An 18,646-nucleotide genomic window follows, 5' to 3' on the forward strand; every position below is an offset into this window, starting at 1 on the left:
GCCGGCTGGTGTTTCGTGATGAAAATGGAGACAGGGCGGACTTTCGTCTCGGGCGCCCATTCCAGCTTGAAAAGCACTTTTTCGGTTGAATTTCTTCCTGGAGTGACATTCTCTCCCTGGCACTGGGAGAGTTCGAGATGGGGTGAACTGGAAGTGTAAATTTTTCAGAAAAAATTATGCCAGATGTACATGATTTCCGGTGAATGGCATTTTGCAGCTGGATATACATGCGATTCTAGTTGGAATCGACCGGTTTCCAGGTGGATGGGCATGATTTCCAGATAAATAATCACGCTGATAACGGAATCTCAATCCCAGGCAGCCCAAAGCGCCACGTCCAGCGCGAATATTGAGAATAGTGGTCGCAGAATGAACACGTCGACCATATTTATAGGCCGCTGTGTAGGGCACTGCAAAAAATTCACTGCCAGCTTCACACCATCGAGTAATTATAGCAGTATATAGGCTGCAATGAACCAGAATGTATCACATATAGTTCTTGCTGTCACATTCGAAGCTATAGAAATCTCATAAAAAGGAACTGCGCGCATTATGCAACTCAAAATGTAGTGGAAATAATTCAGTTAGACTGAGAAAAGCTTCTTTGGTAAAAAAAAAAAAGCTTCGCGATCATTTTATGCGAACAGCTAAGAATAATAAACCGTACGTATGACAAACCCAGAAACTCAGGCATGATTTAAGTAGAAATATGGCGCTCTCTAACCCCCCCCCCCCCCCAGCCAATAAAAAAGATTACGTAGGAAGGCCATGCCGAACTCCACTTTTTCGGCGAAAAATATCCAAGAAGTATACGCATGTGAAATGAGCCCTCGCTCGTAAATTACAGGCCCCTCAAATGGTGTATCTTTCTGTGGTCGCTTAATTTTACTGCCCATGATATTTCTTCACTTTTACCAGTTAACAGCAACTGAAACAAAGATCTCAGTAAAGGAAGCCAAAATAAATGGTACAGGTCGCGGAAGCAAAAGGGATGGACATCTCTGATTACAATTAAAGGAAAGCCGCTGTGGTGGTTACAGTAGTATATATGCATATAATTGTGTGCAATGTCTTGATTGTAATGATGCGCAAGACATTGCTGTACATGGATTATTCCGTGGTGTTCTCTTACGAGCGCTAAATAATTATAATCAAATTTCTTTCTCGTGCTATTTCGGTTTCAACAGCCTATAGCGATGGCTGTGACGCCAACGTGTGTTTATAGCTAACAAGGCAAGAGCGGGGCCTAAAGCTGGTCCTTCATAGTGCAGATATCGCGCTTACTGATACTGATAACTGTTGCTATTCTGTGCATGTGCTGTTTGTGTCAGTTGTCTTACACCGTGGTCTGCACTGTGCTTATGGTTCACAGGTCACGGGAGACATGAAAAAACTGCGATACGTTGATTAGTCGTTTTACTTCGCTACAATGGAGTCTGCTTCAAAAATCGGAATGACAATGAATGTAGAAGCAGAGATTACATTGTAGTTTTTTCATGTCTCGCGCTTCTTGACCTATAAGCCACTTTGACGGTACAGTCATCGTTCGGCTGTTAAAAACCGAAACCGAAACAGCATGACAAAACATTTCCCTGCTCACAGATCTACAGTATCTACCGCGAAGAAAGAAGAACTGTGAAAAACGGTCATTTACGCTTGTATTAATGAAAAAAAAAAGGTATTGTTTTGAGAGTTCAGTGGTGCAAAGCGGCGGCGTGATGGTTACGTAACTGTGGAGGCCGAGACCGCGCGCCAATAGCGCAGTCTATTTTTCCATGGTGCGCTCCTTCGTGCCTCGCCTTCGTTGAGTGCGTCTGTTAATCTGTGTCGCCTTTTTGGTACTCGGTTCGAAGGCTTTCTTTTACCAGCAGGCCGTGCACTTTATCGCAGCATGCCTCCTAAAAAACGGTAAATTGCTTATTTTGAGCCCGGTGCGTCGTCAGCGAAAGTTCCGCGGCAAACCGTGTGGAGCCAGCGGCAAAGGGAACCGTCGAATGAAGTTTCACAGGTGAGCCGTTGCGCATGGCACGTTTCCAAATACGCCCGCTACCCCCCCCAATTTCTCCCCGTACTCCTTGGGCTGTACCTTGGGCTTCTACGAAAAAAAATAACAAATCGATGAGCAGATGCAAGTAAGCCTGTTCCTAGCGTGTCGTGGGGCCCGCACCGAATCGAGGCGAGTGCATATTTGAGGGATGGGGGCGGATTTAACAGGCAGTGGTGAATAGGTGAGGCGTGTTTCCGAAGTGAATGCAAACAACCATGGAAGAATCGTCTGCCAGCTTTTTCCGGTTACAAATTTCTCCCATGCACTGCCTTCTGCATAGCAAATGCCCTGTATTCGTGCATCGTTTATTCGCTAATCTGTTTGTGCTGCGACATTGCGTATTGCACCGTAAGATCAGCGCGTGCTGTGTATGAACGCGTCCTGAGCGCAGAAAATGACAATTACGAAAGGTACGAGTGTTTTCTCGAGTGTATGCACGGCAGTCGGCTGTGTGCGCGAAATAGTTTAACGCGTTGGTCGTTATATATTTGTTTTTTTTTTGCTGCATCACGAAGGCAACGAAGGCTGAGCTTGCACAGTTTAGCAAACGATTGATGTATTTGCCTCAAAGCGTGTAAAAGCTGCCAGTGGGCTAGCACATACATGCAACCGTGCGCGCAGCGCGTCTCAACACGTCCCACTGCGTACGCATAGGAAGCATCCGACCGTTTACATTATTGTGGTTGTACTTCATGCGAGTACACGCTACGAAGCAGAACAGAGTCGACGTCTGGTTGGTCTTGCGATGATGCAATACAATCAGCGGTGTTGCAGTGGAAATAAATTAGTGTTAGAAGCGAAATAACACAGCGACTGCCGTGAAGCAAGCAAGCAGGGGGAGAAATCTGGAACTGGAAGTAGCTGTAGCAGACGACTTTTCCATGAGCCTCTGCGCTGACTCTGGAAACGCACCTCACCCATTGAAAGGGGACAATCTATCCCCCTCCACAAGCCTGAAATTTTGCATAGGAAAACTTTGCTTATCCCAATTTTCCGAAGAAAAAAAAAATCTCCAAGCAGTACACAGTTCAAATGGTTTGCCCTCCCCCCCCTTACACACACACACACACACACACACACACACACACACACACACACACACACACACACACACACACACACACACACACACACACACACACACACACACACACACACACACACACACACACACACACACACACACACACACACGCACGCACGCACGCACACGCACACGCACACACACTGATGTACTACCCTACTGCCCTTTGCCCCAGAATGAATCTAAATTTTCGTGTAGATGTTGAGGTGTTCAGAGGCAATTCTTGAATTCAAGCGAAGCCACATAGATATGTGCACGTAGACTTGCTGTGGTGACTATGTGTTTCGGTGCTTGGCAGTTGAGCCCGAAAATGCATGTTTGGTTTCTTGTGTGCCCTTTTGATAGTTTAAGGTTAGCTGCCTGTGAACCAGGCAGATGCGGTATTATGAGAAAATGTATTATTTTATTTGCCTATGTTTCCTGCCCACTCAGTTGTGCTAATGCTTGTTCTATGCATGGGCTCATGCCGCTGTTGAGCAACTCTCTTTTTAAAAATATTAGCATCTCTTGTTGTTGTCTGCCTTGTGTGACTGTTGTGAAATCATACTCAACGAAACTGGCAATGCTGAACTGTAAGGCGGCTTGTCGCACTTTCACTCTTGGTCCTACCTTTTTAACACTTTCCCATATAGAATTTAAAGGAGTGTAGATACCAAATTTTGGTTGCCTATGTTTTCTTGTTTGTAATGGTGCGTTAGACATTACTATACATGGAACACCATGAGGTATCTGGCTACAGCTGCCAAATAATAATCAAATTTCATCTCTCACCTGATTCGGCTTCTGTTACAAAAGCAGTGTGATGGCTACGATGTCAGGTCAGTATAGGTCACATGAGGCATGAAGACAGCTGCAATATAATCGCTGCTGCTTCACTCATTGCGATTCTGCTGGTGTGGTGGCTCAGTTGTTATGGTTCTCGACTGTTGACTTGAAAAGCGGGGGTTAAGTCCCAGCCACTATGATCACATTTCAGTGGAGTTGAAATGCTAGAGTCTCATGTGATGCGCGATGTCAGTACACATTCGAGAACCCCAGGTGTGGGTGAAATTATCCGGAGCCCTCCACTTTGGGATCCCTCATAGCCGGGGTCGCTTTAGGACGCCACAACTCCCATGAACCATGCACCAAACCCATTGCCATTCCAGCTCTTGCGGCAAGCTGTCTTTAGCATCACAGTGAATTAAAATTATGAAGCAGTGATTATGTTGCACTTTTTATTTGTGTCTCACGTGACTTATACTGACCTTTCACGTTGTAGCCATTACTTGACTGTTGAAGCTGAAACAGGTGAGATACGAAATTCGATTATAAATTATTTAGTGATTGTAGGTCAATGTCACATGGTGGTCCATGTATACTATCTCTTATGGATCATTATAAAGAAAAAAACATAAACCTGTGATGAAAATATTAAAATGTGAAGGGAATCGGAATGATGTTCATGCGGAATGATACCAACTCGGGGTATACATGAACAGGTTGCAGTCATTCACTTCGATACTGATGTTTTTTTCTTCTGTTGCTGATGTAGCCTTTCCAATGTTTTTTGTAGCAAGCTGAAGATGAGGTGCATGACAACGCCTCTACAAGTCATCCCAACTTGGATGATGAGCCTTCAACCCTGCATCTTGATGACAGCATTTCTGATGCACAACTGCCAAGGCTTGATGAGGACACCAATGGGCTTGACAACCATGTGCTAGAGGACCCCGATGAAGACTTGTCGGAATTTATCAGAGTGAACTCCGAGTCGAGACTTCCACACAGAACACTACCCACCTGCAGGCGATGCTGCTTGTATTAACATTATTAACATTTGTTGTTGTTGCTGCTGGCCTTCCTTGGACACAAGTGGACAGCTTGTTGAAGCTGTTGAATGCATTTCTTGGCCAGAACGTCTTCCCATCGACAAAATATGGCTTTAGGAAGTTATGGGATTTGCACAAATCAAGGATGGTGGAAGTCCATACATACTGCCCAAAGTGTGAGTGCCTGACATCAAGCTGCGGCCTAGATTTCCAGCACTGCACTAATTGTGCAGCCACAATGACTGTGGCACAGCTGGTGAAAAAAAGGAAGCTTTTTCATAACTGTCGACCTCAAGCATCAGCTACAGTGTCTCTTAAAGAAGTTTGGGGATATAGTTGGCGCAAACCTCCAGAAACTGACAGCTGAAACTCATCAGGGAGCTTATAAGGATATCACAGATGGCCAACTGTACAGAAAGGTCCGCCGTGAAAGGAACATGAATTGGAGTGACCTGACTGTTACCGCTAACAGCGATGGATCGCCAGGATTTAAGTCGAGCAAAGGGTCAGTCTGGCCAATTCAAGTAGCGCTTAATGAGCTCCCTCTTCCCTATCGTTGGAAGAACATCCTCATCGGCGCCATTTGGTTTGCCAAAGGTCACCCACCTACTCGCCTCTACTTGAAGACATTTGTTGAGAAATTCCACACTATGGGCAGCTTCACGTGGTCATTTGCCAGCAAAGTTGTGCAGTCAACAGTGAATGTGTTGTGCTTTTGTGTTGACTCGCCAGCTCGCGCTTCACTGCTGAATGCTAAGCAATACAACGAATACTGTGGCTGTTCTTGGTGCCTTCAAAAAGAAACGCTTGTTGATGGTAAGAATTGTTTCAGTCATCTTACAAGCTTTGCCTCTTCTGCTTTCTGCACACTGTACAGCTCTAAGAACATAATTTTGTTGCTTAAATGCATTCACATGCAACAAGCAACATACTCGTATCCCATGTGGTTGGTGTCAACTGTTACCAGGTATAAAAATACTGGTTCATATCAGTTTGAACAAGGTTGTGTTCTAATACAAAAACAACTTGGTGTTGCAGCAACTTGGTGATGGAGGGCCATGATGATGACGTGACAATCTGTGCTTCCCCATAAAAGCAGTGAAAGAAATTTCACTTGGGAAGGATATGGGGGAGAGAGAGACTCGAAGATGGAATGGCAGAGAAAAGGATGGCAAAGTTGCTTGATTGTGACAGCTGTAACTCTGCTGCTTAGTCTTTTAAAGAAATTTTTCTATTCACATATTCCAGAGATGGAGCCTGACAAGTGCCAGGGTATAGCAGTTTTCGACCATACGGATCACAGGTCTTCTAAAACTCCTCATAAGTATTCTGAAACAAAAGACTGTTGTGGGGTGCTTAGTTTACTCTCTAGCAGGCATAATGACAAAGGAAGGACATTTTGCGCGTTGGTGAGCAGTCACATTTAGCTTTGTGTTTACTGTGAGAAATATGTGCAGATATGCACAGGGCACTTATTTCTAGCTACGAGGAGATTGGGTGCTGTTAATTATGTGAGCAAATGTCTGTGCGGTCTGTTTAAACTCTTGTGATAAGTTTATTGTCTGGTGATCCAAGACGTACGAGGTGTGAAGACTGGAATCACAGTTGTCACCTGTGGTGCACATGTATGGATTCAGAATGGAAAAAATTGTCACTTGGAAGTTCTATCTTACACAAGCACTCTTGTAAACTTTTGTACCTCTTCCTGCAGAAGCTATGCACATTAAAGGTCAGGAAGATTGACTGTGCAGGTCAGATTCCGTAGTGATCCTAATAATCCAGATCTTTTCATTAGCATCTCCCGTAGCCTAGGTCTACCTCTTGGAAGTTGGGTTCTGCAGTGAAAAATAGGGCATGCAAGCTCCACATGTTGACCTATTGCCCATTTACATATTCTGAGTGTAACATGAAAAGCCTAATTTTGTAAAATGGGCTTGTGCATTGATTAAAGGTAGATGTGGTACATTGCATGTAGTTTAAGTTATTGTTGCATTTCATAACCATCACTTACATGTGCATTCATACTCTCCTGTCTGTTCTTTAGCATGTATTTCTTTGTTTATTATGCATAGTACTATGACAAATTTATCTGTCATTTCTTTTTTCAGGCACCCTGAAATATATCATGGAAGGGCGAGATATGGTCGAGCGATGCCATGACACTGTGTACAGTACAATGAAACTTGCAGCCAGGCGAGACCGTCCTGTGGATGGTATGAAGGGCTCGTCAGCCGTCGCAACCCTCAGCACATTGGACCTGTCGTGGGGCTTTCCACCGGACTACATGCACTGCGTACTGGAAGGTGTCACATCGCACCAAATGGAACTTTGGCTGTGTTCACCAGGAAGTGCCTGGCACATTGGGAATCATGTGAGGGAGTTGAATGACCGCCTGTTGAAAATTCGGCCACCAATTTCACCAGATTGCCAAGGCTGGTAACTGAGCGCTCGTTTTGGAAAGCTACAGAGTAGAGATATTGCCTTCTTTATTACAGTGCACCTTGCCTCTTCAATATGCTCCCGCAGAGATATTTGACGCATTTCTGCCTTCTTGCACAGAGTTTATTTTTACTCTTACAAGCAAGTGTTGAAGAGACAGATATTTTTTGTGCCGAAAGGCTTCTTGTGCAGTTTGTTGAGCAGATGCCAATTCTCTATGGTGAACACACCCTGACATTCAATGTGCACCAACTTGTGCACCTTGCAAAATCTGTGCGCATGACTGGGCCACTGTGGGCAACCTCTACCTTCCCATTTGAAGGAGGGAATGGTGACATTCTCAAGCTGGTTTCTGCAGCGAAAGGTGTTCCACATCAAATAGCAGAGCGCTTCATCATGCGAGAGGTGCAGAAGTCCCTGAAGCGTCTGGTGCTACTGCCACCCTACCTGAACAAGCAGCAAAAGCTGATCTCGGGGAAGCAAGGCAATAAGCTCCAGTTAGGAGTATTAGGTTCGCCATTGCAGCCTGGCAGTCTTGAATGCCGTATTCTGGATTTGATCAGCCATGCCATTGGTGCTGTGCCCAGTATGAGTGAATACCTCAGAGCACGTATTAAAGGGTTCACTGTACATAGTGCCAATTACAACAGGACCGAGAAAACGTGCTCTGAATATATTCTAACAGATGATGGCAAGTTCTTGCGAGTGATCAAAATCTTTTTAGTGGAAAACAGTATCTTCTTACTCTGCCAAGAACTAATTACCGAGAAAAGCTTTATGCCTTTCATGTTCACTGCTGAACACCCTCCGACTGATGTTGGGTTGTGCCTAATTTGTGAGCAGAAAGTTATTTTACCTTGTGTGCTTGTGGCACAGAGCGACCAGTCACATATTGTGAAGGTGCCCAATCTCTATGAAAGTGATTAGGAACAGATGCCAGGGACCAATTTAAATTGGCTTATAGCCAATCCCTGCGATGCTGCGTATGACCAGAAGTTTTCTATGTTGTCCGTCTAGAGCCCAATTATGCATGCTGAAGGACACTGTTCCCACACTGTTCTTTTTTGCACAGTCCATTTTATTTGCTTGTAGTCTTATGTTTTAAAGCATTGGGTCGATGCTTCTTTGAAAGGGGAGAAATTCTGTTAACCTTTGTAGTGTTTCTTTATTCTTCAGTGTTGCCGGTGCGCCGCTTTATTGCTTTGGCTGTGATGCAAGACACGACCAGATTTATCTCGATTGATTGCATCCAGGCGGAGCCGCTTCTACGTTATTCCAGAATGTTCTAGTAACTTTGCACGCTTTATCTCGAAAGTTCGCTATCAGCTTTAAATTCAGCATGGCCAAGAGCGGCAGGCATTCTGTCCGACCGCAGAGTTCGCCTGTTGCTACGCCGCCGCGGAGTCATTCAGTTCTTTGCTTGTGCAAGTCAGCACAAAAAGAGTTTCGGTTAGAAGCAATTTTCGCTGTCTTCTTGCTCTCCGTACTGCAGTCACCACTCTGTGACAATATTTGCCTCAGTTGTATGGAAGGTGTGCACCTTTTGCTGCATATGTCATTTGAAGTTTATTTCCTTGTGCTGTTCTCGATTATTGTGAAACATCTCTGCATCTCTGTGTTGCACTGTTATAGGTCATTGTATATAGAAGAAGCATTCTGTCTAATGTCCAGTGTGTAGTCCTGTTTGTAATTACTAAAGTTGAGTGTGGCTTGTAATCGCATTTTTCATATGCCATATTTGGCCTAAGGTTCAAATGTACGTGTTTTGGTTTGTTATGTGAGATTGTTAGTTTGTTATCTGAGGTTTGTTAAAATAGTGCTTCATTTGTAGTGTAAATAAAGAATTATGATGTTTGATATATAATTTTCACACATGTTTATGAAAACATGTTAGGAGGTTACCTTAATTATCATTCTACTCAACATTGTTTCATAGAGGCGATTAGATCTAGAAGGGCGACGTTCTGCTGCATACGTTCAGCTTGAATTGGTATGTTGAGGCATCAGCACATAACATCCAGTGAAGCAAAGTAAGGGAATGCTTAAGCATGGAACACTTCTGCCCTTCGCTTTACCTGAAAAATGGTTGGTATAGTTCTATACTGCACTTTGTGATCAGTGCGACGCGCGTTAGACAAGAAGTCCAGATTAGGATGGATGCACTCTGCCAATATTTGTCTTTGCTGTGTATGCCCCCAAACTGAAGTAAACTAAATTAGGTACTGCAGTGTAGTTGTATACGTTTACAACAGCACACTAACTTCCTGTGTGTGTCAGCCAGAATGTGGTTCATTGGTGTCCAAACCTTAATGCCTATTCAAAGTGTTTTGCATGCCAAAATTAACCAATCCACTCTTAAGTGCAATTGACGACCAAAACAGTGTGCACACCACAACCCATGCAGTCTGGTGTATGCACTACAGCACACTAACACTGCACGCTGTGGGTACCAAAATACACCAATCAAGTGTGGTGTGCATGCTAGAACACACCAACGCTTTCTGGTGTGCACGCTACAACACGCCAACCCGTTGTGGTGTGCCCGCTGCAGCACACCAAACCAGTCTGGTGTGCACACTGCAACACACCAGCCCAGTCTGGCGTGCACGCTGCAACACACCAACCCAGTCTGGTGTGCACACTACAACACACCAGCCCAGTCTGGTGTGCGCACTACGACACACCAAACCGGGCTGGTGTGCACACTAAGACACACCAAACCGGGCTGGTGTGCACACTAAGACACACCAAACCGGGCTGGTGTGCACGTTACAACACACCAAAACGATCTGGTGTGCACACTACAACACACCAGCCCAGTCTGGTGTTAACATCAGAACACACTACAGAAGCTGGTGTTCACACTAGGAAACACCAGAACACACCAAGCCATCCTGGTGTATTTTTCAACTGGGAAGTAAGGTTGTTATTTCTCTACCAACAAGTAAGGTTAGTGAATTTTTGGTTAAGACAGCTTGCCATAGCAAAACGAACCTCTCAAGCGGCAAAAAATGCGTGTAACAGCGCCAATTTCACAATAATCAGTGAGCACGAGGAAGACGAAAAATTGCTCAGTGGTTTGTACTCTGTTATTTTTTCTAAAATTTACGAGCAGCCCCACGGACGGCAACATATTGGCGGACGTTATTAATGTTGTCACAAGATTGCCTTTGTACGTTGTAACTCTTGAGAATTACTTCGTTAAGAGAAAGAAAATCGACGACTGTGAAAAGAATGGCAGGCTCCCAATAACTTATATCGGCAGCTTACTAGCGCTCTGCAATAAGCAAAATGGTAACTACTTTTTATTTCCTTTCTGCGAACCAGCATGCATAACGTTTCCAACTTCAATTACGTACACAGTAGATGCCGCTCTTAGCACAGATTTAACCTCTTGCGTCTCACCGTGGGTCAGGCACGGTATCACCAGCCAGCCTTGGTTCAAGAAGGAGAGCAGGTAGAACACGGGCAACACGAGTGGAAAGAGGCAAACTGCTCGCATTGATTAGCAGCACGGCGCAAAGTAGAGACTAGATGGTGGCAGGTTCTCTCTTCGAGGTTTGTTTCCATTGTCCTGAAGACTGCGTTGTTGGTCAATGGTCACGATATCCTGCATCTAGCGAGGTGCGCACCGCTGAAGTCGTACGCGCCAGGTAGCAGCAGGCGGCAGTCCCAGTTCCACATCGTCCGGGAGTGTTGATTCCTGGAAGGTCACCCTTGAGACTGGCCACCCAGTGGGTCCGCGGCTAACCCTCGCATTGTCGGCCGAAACGGTCTCGAGTGACATGCAGGTTCCCTTGCTCCCACTCCCCGAGGCCGCTTGTCGCTGTTTCACTGTAGCTACGTGAACTCTTAAAGAATTTAACTAATAGCCATTTGTATACCGGCATATGGCGACCAAACAGAAGAAGGGATGACTTTGAAGAGACTGGCGCACAATTTAACTTAGGCCAAATTCGAGTTACGTGCGGTGTCTTCATAACCATAATACAAGGGCTCACACAGCGGGCGGCGCGGCAACGTCCAGGCAGGTTTAGCAAACGCGATCTTTTTGCCTGAAGCCAGGCCTTATACGTAGATATCACCCTGATGGATTGAGATGTAGCTATAGTTTATATCCTCTCGTTATCGATAGTAAAGGGTACTTTTCCTAGGCGCATAACTTGCCGATGATAAATTAATGCGCTGCCATTGTGTTGCAGCAACCCGAAAGGAGATCAGTGTTGTACTTTTTAGCAGATATAGCTATAAATTCCAGAGCAATGCTTCACTCTTTCTCACAACTGCTCTTTCAATATTCGCACAAGTAGCGAATAGAGTGAAAATATTCAAGTCGCATCTGATTCGCTTCTCTCACTATTCCATTCGTATTCGAGTCGGTTATGAGCTAAACTATTCGTATTCCAAGTGATAGCAAATCTAAGCACATCGTAAAAAGCGCTATTCGGACACCCGTTCCTGTTTCATTTCTGTTTGAGGTTTCAAGTTAAAGCAGGCTTCAGCCAAATATCAGTGAAATCTGTGCGTGGGGGCTTCGTGCCAGCGCACAAAAAATAGACGAGACACTTAAACTTCGGCTCAAGGTTATAGCGCGATACATTTAATGATTTAATGCTCCAAAATGCGAAATTAGGTACTCTCTACATTAAATTCACAGAGCGCTGCAAGTCCTGATACCACTCCTGGCACTTTGGTGCAGCCTTGTACCACTGCCTTTCGGTGGCAGGTACGGCCACTAGAGGGGGTTGTGATACTCAGAGCAGCATCCCGTAACCAATTTCTATTGAACTGCCATAGTAGGCATGGTGGGAAGCTGCCATGGTAGGACCGCAAAAACCGACAACGGCGAGACCGGCGGGTAGTGCCCGCGCACTCACAGTTGTTGCAAGCGGCTCATAAACTTTTGCAGCCACAGGCGGGGTTGAGGAAGGGGGGGGGGGGGGGGGGGTTAGATGTCTCTGAAACAACGTGCCGAACACTGGGACCTCGCCGAGGGCTTGTCAGCTGGCAATTTACGACGACCGCCGTCCTCGATTTTGTCCCTTCGTCTCCACTGGATGTCGGCTGTGCGCTGGCCAGGGAGGCCCAGCGTGTAGCCACAAGACCTCCGCTCAGGGAAAAGCGGCTTGTTATTTCCTTTGGGACGACCACAATAACACATGCCTTAGATTAATACTCAGCAGAAGTTGGTTGCCTCTCACACTTAGGCACAGCAGTTCTTTGCTGCTCGAGAACCCGAATTTTCATATACGCTACCCTAATCGGGAGGCCCTGTAAATGTAATTGCACAGGGCTGCTAATCTGTGGCAATTTCCGGCCTAAAGTTGAGTGTAATTATTTTGAAAATGCTTGAAATATGCTCCCATGTTTACTGATCAAAAGCCTATTTAAAGAAATAAGCTTCAGTAACGTAGAAACTTCGGCTTTTTGGTTCGATTTGTATCGCCCAGTGTGTCATTCCTTGTTCTCTGTCCTCGTTTTGCCATGCGCTATAAGTGGGAAATCCAAATGAACTTGTGGATATTTAGAGTGGCGCACTTAAAGTTACACTGAGGACAACCTGAAGTCGGCCTCAATCGAACGACTGCTGCAGAGAAATGACAAAGATGCACTTCGCTGAAAAAAGGGAGCTTATGTAACGCGAATTTTTATGTAACGTGGGCTTTTCTCTGGCAAACTGCATTGTCCTTCCACAGTGTGTATCGCCACAAGTGAAACAGTCAGGTATGTTCAGAGGGGCCAGCATCGTAGTGTGGTGATCGCAGAATCTCTCGTGTCTTCCTTTTGCGACTCAGGTACATTTGTGATATTCACGAATAAGCAGTAAACTTAGAGCAAACTGCCATCTTTTGACGTGTTTGCAGGCGCAAAACTTCCCGAGGAGATGATTGTGGCCACGGGAAATGTCATAGGGCCGTGTTCAGCTGCTTAGTTATGTTCCGGCACCCTAGAACGTCACCAGTAGAGGCTCATTATGTAGGAAAATTTTTATCACGTTCAAATTGCTAACAACGTCATATCACCGCTCGCCTTCAAACATACCGGACCAGTTATTCAAAATCAGTACAACCCCGCGTGCGCGCACATCGTCGCGTCTTTTCTCCTTTTTTCCACATACAGCGAAAGACTGCAATGATCTGCCTGAAGAATCGGTGAACCATTCCAGTACGACTAACTTCAGAACTGCAATCGAACATCTACTGTGAAGCGGCCCATCCCTCACGTAAAACCCCCTACCCGGGGACATTGAGTGATGTATAAATAATAAATAAATAACCAAATTACTAATTCTTGAGGATAGAAGGGAATGCACTGGTTTCAGTGGTTAAAACCAGTATTCTTACTTCATCCCTTGAGCGGTGGATCTCTCAAATCATTCATCGGCTGGCTGAAGCAGCACGAGCGGTTCTGGTGCGCATGGGGAAGGCGAAGCTTTCTTAGGCCAGCTGTGAAGAGTCAGAGGATAACTTTTTGGCAATTTTTCGGAAAACTCTGCGCATAGGAATGAAGTAAATTTGGCAGCATTTCATGTAACTTTAGAGGACTGCTTCGTTGAGGGAAGAATGTAATAGGATCAAGGTTCCAGTTACCTTGCTAAAATAATGGATTTCCGAATGGTGATATTAAGCCACGTTGAGCCATGCAGTATAAAAGAAAATAAAAGAACACACGCTAAATTTAAAAAAAAGGAAACAGCTTACGTTTTGGGGCTGCTATGGGTCCCTTGATGACCGGGAATCCATTAGCGCACAGCCGGGCAAAAAAGAAATTCAAAGAGTGACTACCTTCCCATTCTCCCACAGGAGGTGGAGGTCTTACCTGGAATAGGTATTGTGTTGCATGGAGGAATGAAATCTCAGTAGTGGCCCTCGCTATCCGAGCTTCATGATAAAAGTTTGCCAAAGTCGCAGCCAAGTTTCCTCGCCGGCAAGACTGTCTGCTGCACATGTGCACTGAGACGGCGGCGAGGAATCAAGGAGAAGCTCTGAGGTTCGATTTCAAAAAATGTCACTTGACGGCCTAAGTTCTATTTTTTTCCTTCATGTCATGTGGCAAGGCTTGTTGTGGCAGAAAAAGCATTCATGGTCCCGGTGAACAAGGCACCAATGCGGGCCACAAAGCTTCAGCTCTCTTCTTTGCTTTTTATTTCGCGAGTTCATTTATTTGCTCTTATGATCTACCCTCATAAGGCGGCAATTCGTCAAACACTAAACGACAGTAGACAGTATGCAGCAACGTCGCAATGGCCACCGTTTTGTTGTACATGGAGCATGGCGAAAGGCTTGGAAGGCGACTAATGATCTTCTTCTGCCCACATGCTCCGGCCTGCACTGCTGAAGCTGTTCTGTACAATGAAACGAATGCCCTCTATAAAAATGTAACAATGCAGGCATGAAGCTTTCAACTTCTTCTCGTACTTTGCAATGCGGTCCTGACTTGCTCAGATAATGTTCGGTATTGGTGTAGGGCGAGCGCAGGACAAGGGGAAATTTGTATTTTTAGTTTAATTGTCAGCCAGAGTAGTTGCATATGTAAATGCAATTTATTTTCAGTAGCCAGAAATGGCTTGAAGTGCTCTACACACGACCTTTTTCAGAATAGTCTTGTATGTATAGATAGTGACAGCCATTCATATCGTGGTTCAGCGTCGGGATGAATGTCTATTGCACAAGCTCTTGCACCTTGCGATGAGTGTTGGGTCCTGCCGATCCATTAGAAATGGGCTGTGAGATTGGCTTTATTTGTTCTCACTGCAATTGAACCCTGCCTTCTACATTTGAAAATGAAGTTTAAGTATCTTGCTGCCTCGAGGACTCGGGGGTTACGGTGATCGGACGCTTAACGAAAAGGTGCGGATTCGATCGCAGTCGCAGGGGTCGAATTATGATGGAGCCGAAATTCTACAGGCCCGATAACTGTGCGATGTTAGTGCGCGTTAAAGAACTCCAGGTGGTCGAAATTTCCCGAGGCCTGCAATACTGCGTCCCTCATAGCCTGAGTCTCTTTGGGTGATTAAGCGCCCATAAAGCAGACCACAAACCGAAGTTCAAGTACTCTATGGTGAGTCTTCTGTTTTGTTCATTCATTATAAACGGTACATTTACGTAACAAATTTTGGGGAAAAAGACAAATGTGTAATGGTTACTTATAAAAGACACCTCAGGTATGCCACAGGCATTTGAGTAAAATCAAGCGCAACACGCTCTTGTCTCCTTTCATTATGTCACTTCCTTTTAATATGGCTCATCGGTTATGCCAATGTGCATTTCGTGCACGAACATGACGGTCAAGCGAATTGCGTTACAGCATCCAGTGTTCGTAATAGTTGAACTTCCATTTTTACAGGCAAAAATATTAAGTCCAACAAACAATTTTTGTTTGTCCAAAACGCATTATGTGCACCTTTTTTAAAGCAGACTCTAATGATTTGCTTTTCAAGACCTAAAGCGCGGTGATGTTCCTACCGAGACACCGGCTTCCAAGAATCTGCTTTACAGACGTCTTATAACTAATTGTGTTTGACGCGTTCAAAGTAGCTGGCTGCAGGATGGCCTGGCAATAGGGGAGGGCTCATACGATGCCTACAAAAGCTTCATCTCAGCATTGCTATTGGATGCTGTTGTTCGCAGGAGCGAAAGAGACACCATCATCATAGCCCGCTTTTTTCCCGCACCAAGATGCAGAATTCATGGACAAGCAAGAAAGGCACGCATCGCTATGAGCTGCATTGGATTCAAATTTCATAATGAAGACGACAAACTCATTCACATCAACGACAGCGTAATCCCAGAGAACAAACGTCTTTCTAGGCAAAGCACTAGCTCTGAAAAAAGAAAAAAATACGGTGAATTGGTTGTGTAGATAATGCCTGTATCAAGTCAAGCAATTCCAAGGCAAGCGGGCTCTACCGTATCTACGGAGTTCTCTTTGTATATCTGTCTACCTTTACGTGATCATTCTTTCACCTCCAGGGATCTGCCTTGCCGCTTGCAAAACGCGCGCCACATATAGCTGAATCAGAATGCACTTCTCACTAGATCACCTAAAAACCTCCTCCTTAATTCAGCTGACACCCATAAGTCCTTTATTCATTTTAATTCTCACAGTTTACCTAGGCACTATGATAGCTTATTAAACCTTTTAACGCAGTGATCATGCGTTTTCACTCATTGTCTTTACGACACATAGCTGTCATTCGACGTTGACAGGTTTTTGCATTGCATGGATATCGCGCTGAATACTATCACAGGTCAACTGATCGGCAAGGAGGATCTGCAGTTTTTATTTCTAACTCTATATCATACAAATGACGTCGCGATCGTCACATTTCAAACAAAAAAGTGCTAATCAGTTTGGCTAGAATAGAAAAAAGATGCATTTTTGCTTCAAAGAGAAACACTATCATTGATTTCATCTAGCGCTGACCATCCGCATCTGACGAACGCTTCTGACATAACCTAGAGATCATTGTCCAAACTTGTAATCTTGAAAACAACAACATCGTCCTTATAGACGACAATATTAGACATTACACTCCGATATCTCTTGTTCGTTATACACCAATTGCTTGATCGGCGATAGGTTGGAGTCACTGTTAACGTCACCCATATGTACTCCTTGCCAAGGCTCTAGCACCCTCACTGATCATGTAGTATCGAAAGTTATCGCTCCTATGATCGCAGAAGTCGTCAATTTTGACGTACCAGACCATTACCCCGATTTCTTGTTAATCGAACGTGCCAATTACACAGCCCGGAGGAAAAGCTATAAACATATTTATGCGCATCAATAAGTCCCACCACTCATTGGTACTCAATTCCAAGGAACCCATGGGTCAAAGAAAGCCTTCTAAGCTGTATAAATAAAAATAACCCTGCTAAAAAAGTTAAGACACAGCCGATTTATGGTCACTCAAAACAGCGCTTTCTAAAGTACTCCGAAATTCTCTCAGCAATAGTTAGTCGCACTAAACAAGAATAGTACCACTCAAAATGAAATTCTTAGAAACGGATACAGTGCTAGTATGAACTGGGCAACAATAAACGAATTATTGACGTTAGCTGAAAACAACGCTAGCATAACAAAAATTTTTGATGGTGCGTGTACTTGCTCATCAATGACACATTGCTAATAGATTTAATTCCTTTATCTCGCGTTGCGGTTTCTCGCCTACAACAACTTTCTGCGGCCCTTGTCGATGCCCCGACTTTATTTACTTACGGCCTAACTCCCCAGAAGAGGTCTTTCAAGTAATCTCTAGTTTAAAAAATGGATGCAATTAATTCCTTTAAAATAAAGTTAGTATGTCGCGATGTCTGCAATGTTCTCAGAGGCACTATTAATTCAGTATTTAGGACTGCGCTTTATCCCACTGAACTTAAATACGCCAAGGTGATGCCGATCTTTGCGAAAGCCGGCACAGAAAACCTAGTTAACTACAGTCCAATAAATATATTGCCTTTCTTTAGTAAAGCATGTAGTCGAGACGCCAATCGTTAATCTTATATGAACTACTTCCTTACATTCAAACTGTTAGCAGGTCAGCAATTTAGATTCCGCTCTAATCGCTCAAAAGAGCTAGCATTAATTGAATTCGTTGACAGAATGAAAATTATATAGATAAAAGGCTCTTTTAGAGTGTTTTTTTCTTAGATTTCACGAAACCGTTTCACACAATTAACTGCACATGTTTTGCCCTAAATTAGGCTCTGTCGACATCAGTGGACCTCCTTCAGCTATCTTGTGCAGTTATCACACTAACCATATACAAGTTTTCTGGTTACAGGTAACAGTTTCTCACACCTTAACATATATTTAGAAGTGCCACAAGGCTCCATTCATGGTATGCTTCTGTTTGTCATCTATATAAATTTCTTATCTGCAAGCCTCACTTATATAAGAAGTATACTTGACACGGATGCTACCAAAATATTCACTCAAGATAAAAATTTATTATGCCTAATAGATGAAAAACCACTTAACCCGACAAAAACCACTTTCATGACATTCTGCGCTTATCAAATGTAAGCTATCAAGAGCTCAAACATTTATCTACGAGATCATATTATTCCTGTATTCGAATTCGATGTATTTCTCGGCATCACGCTTCAATGTAATCTAAAATTTTACTTGCACACCTAATCTATCAGTTAAGGAATTTATTCCTGGAAACCAGTGCTAATAAAAACTTGGTGTTTGATTCAAAGTCATGTCGCCTTATTCCTGTACTACGCCCTCATTATCAGTCACCTTAATTATCGAATA

General features: G+C 44.2%; 1 long non-coding RNA gene across 1 annotated transcript; it reads left to right on the forward strand.

The window, feature by feature from the left end:
* Positions 1-1,498: 1,498 nt before the first annotated feature.
* LOC149338230 (uncharacterized) lies at positions 1,499-9,898 on the forward strand. Its single transcript, XR_016283410.1, has 3 exons — positions 1,499-2,008; positions 4,687-5,758; positions 7,051-9,898. It is a non-coding gene; the product is annotated as an uncharacterized LOC149338230 (long non-coding RNA).
* Positions 9,899-18,646: the final 8,748 nt, after the last annotated feature.

Source organism: Amblyomma mixtum, chromosome 6, assembly GCF_055824585.1.
Source record: "Amblyomma mixtum isolate Tamu chromosome 6, ASM5582458v1, whole genome shotgun sequence".
Lineage (NCBI taxonomy): Eukaryota > Metazoa > Arthropoda > Arachnida > Ixodida > Ixodidae > Amblyomma > Amblyomma mixtum.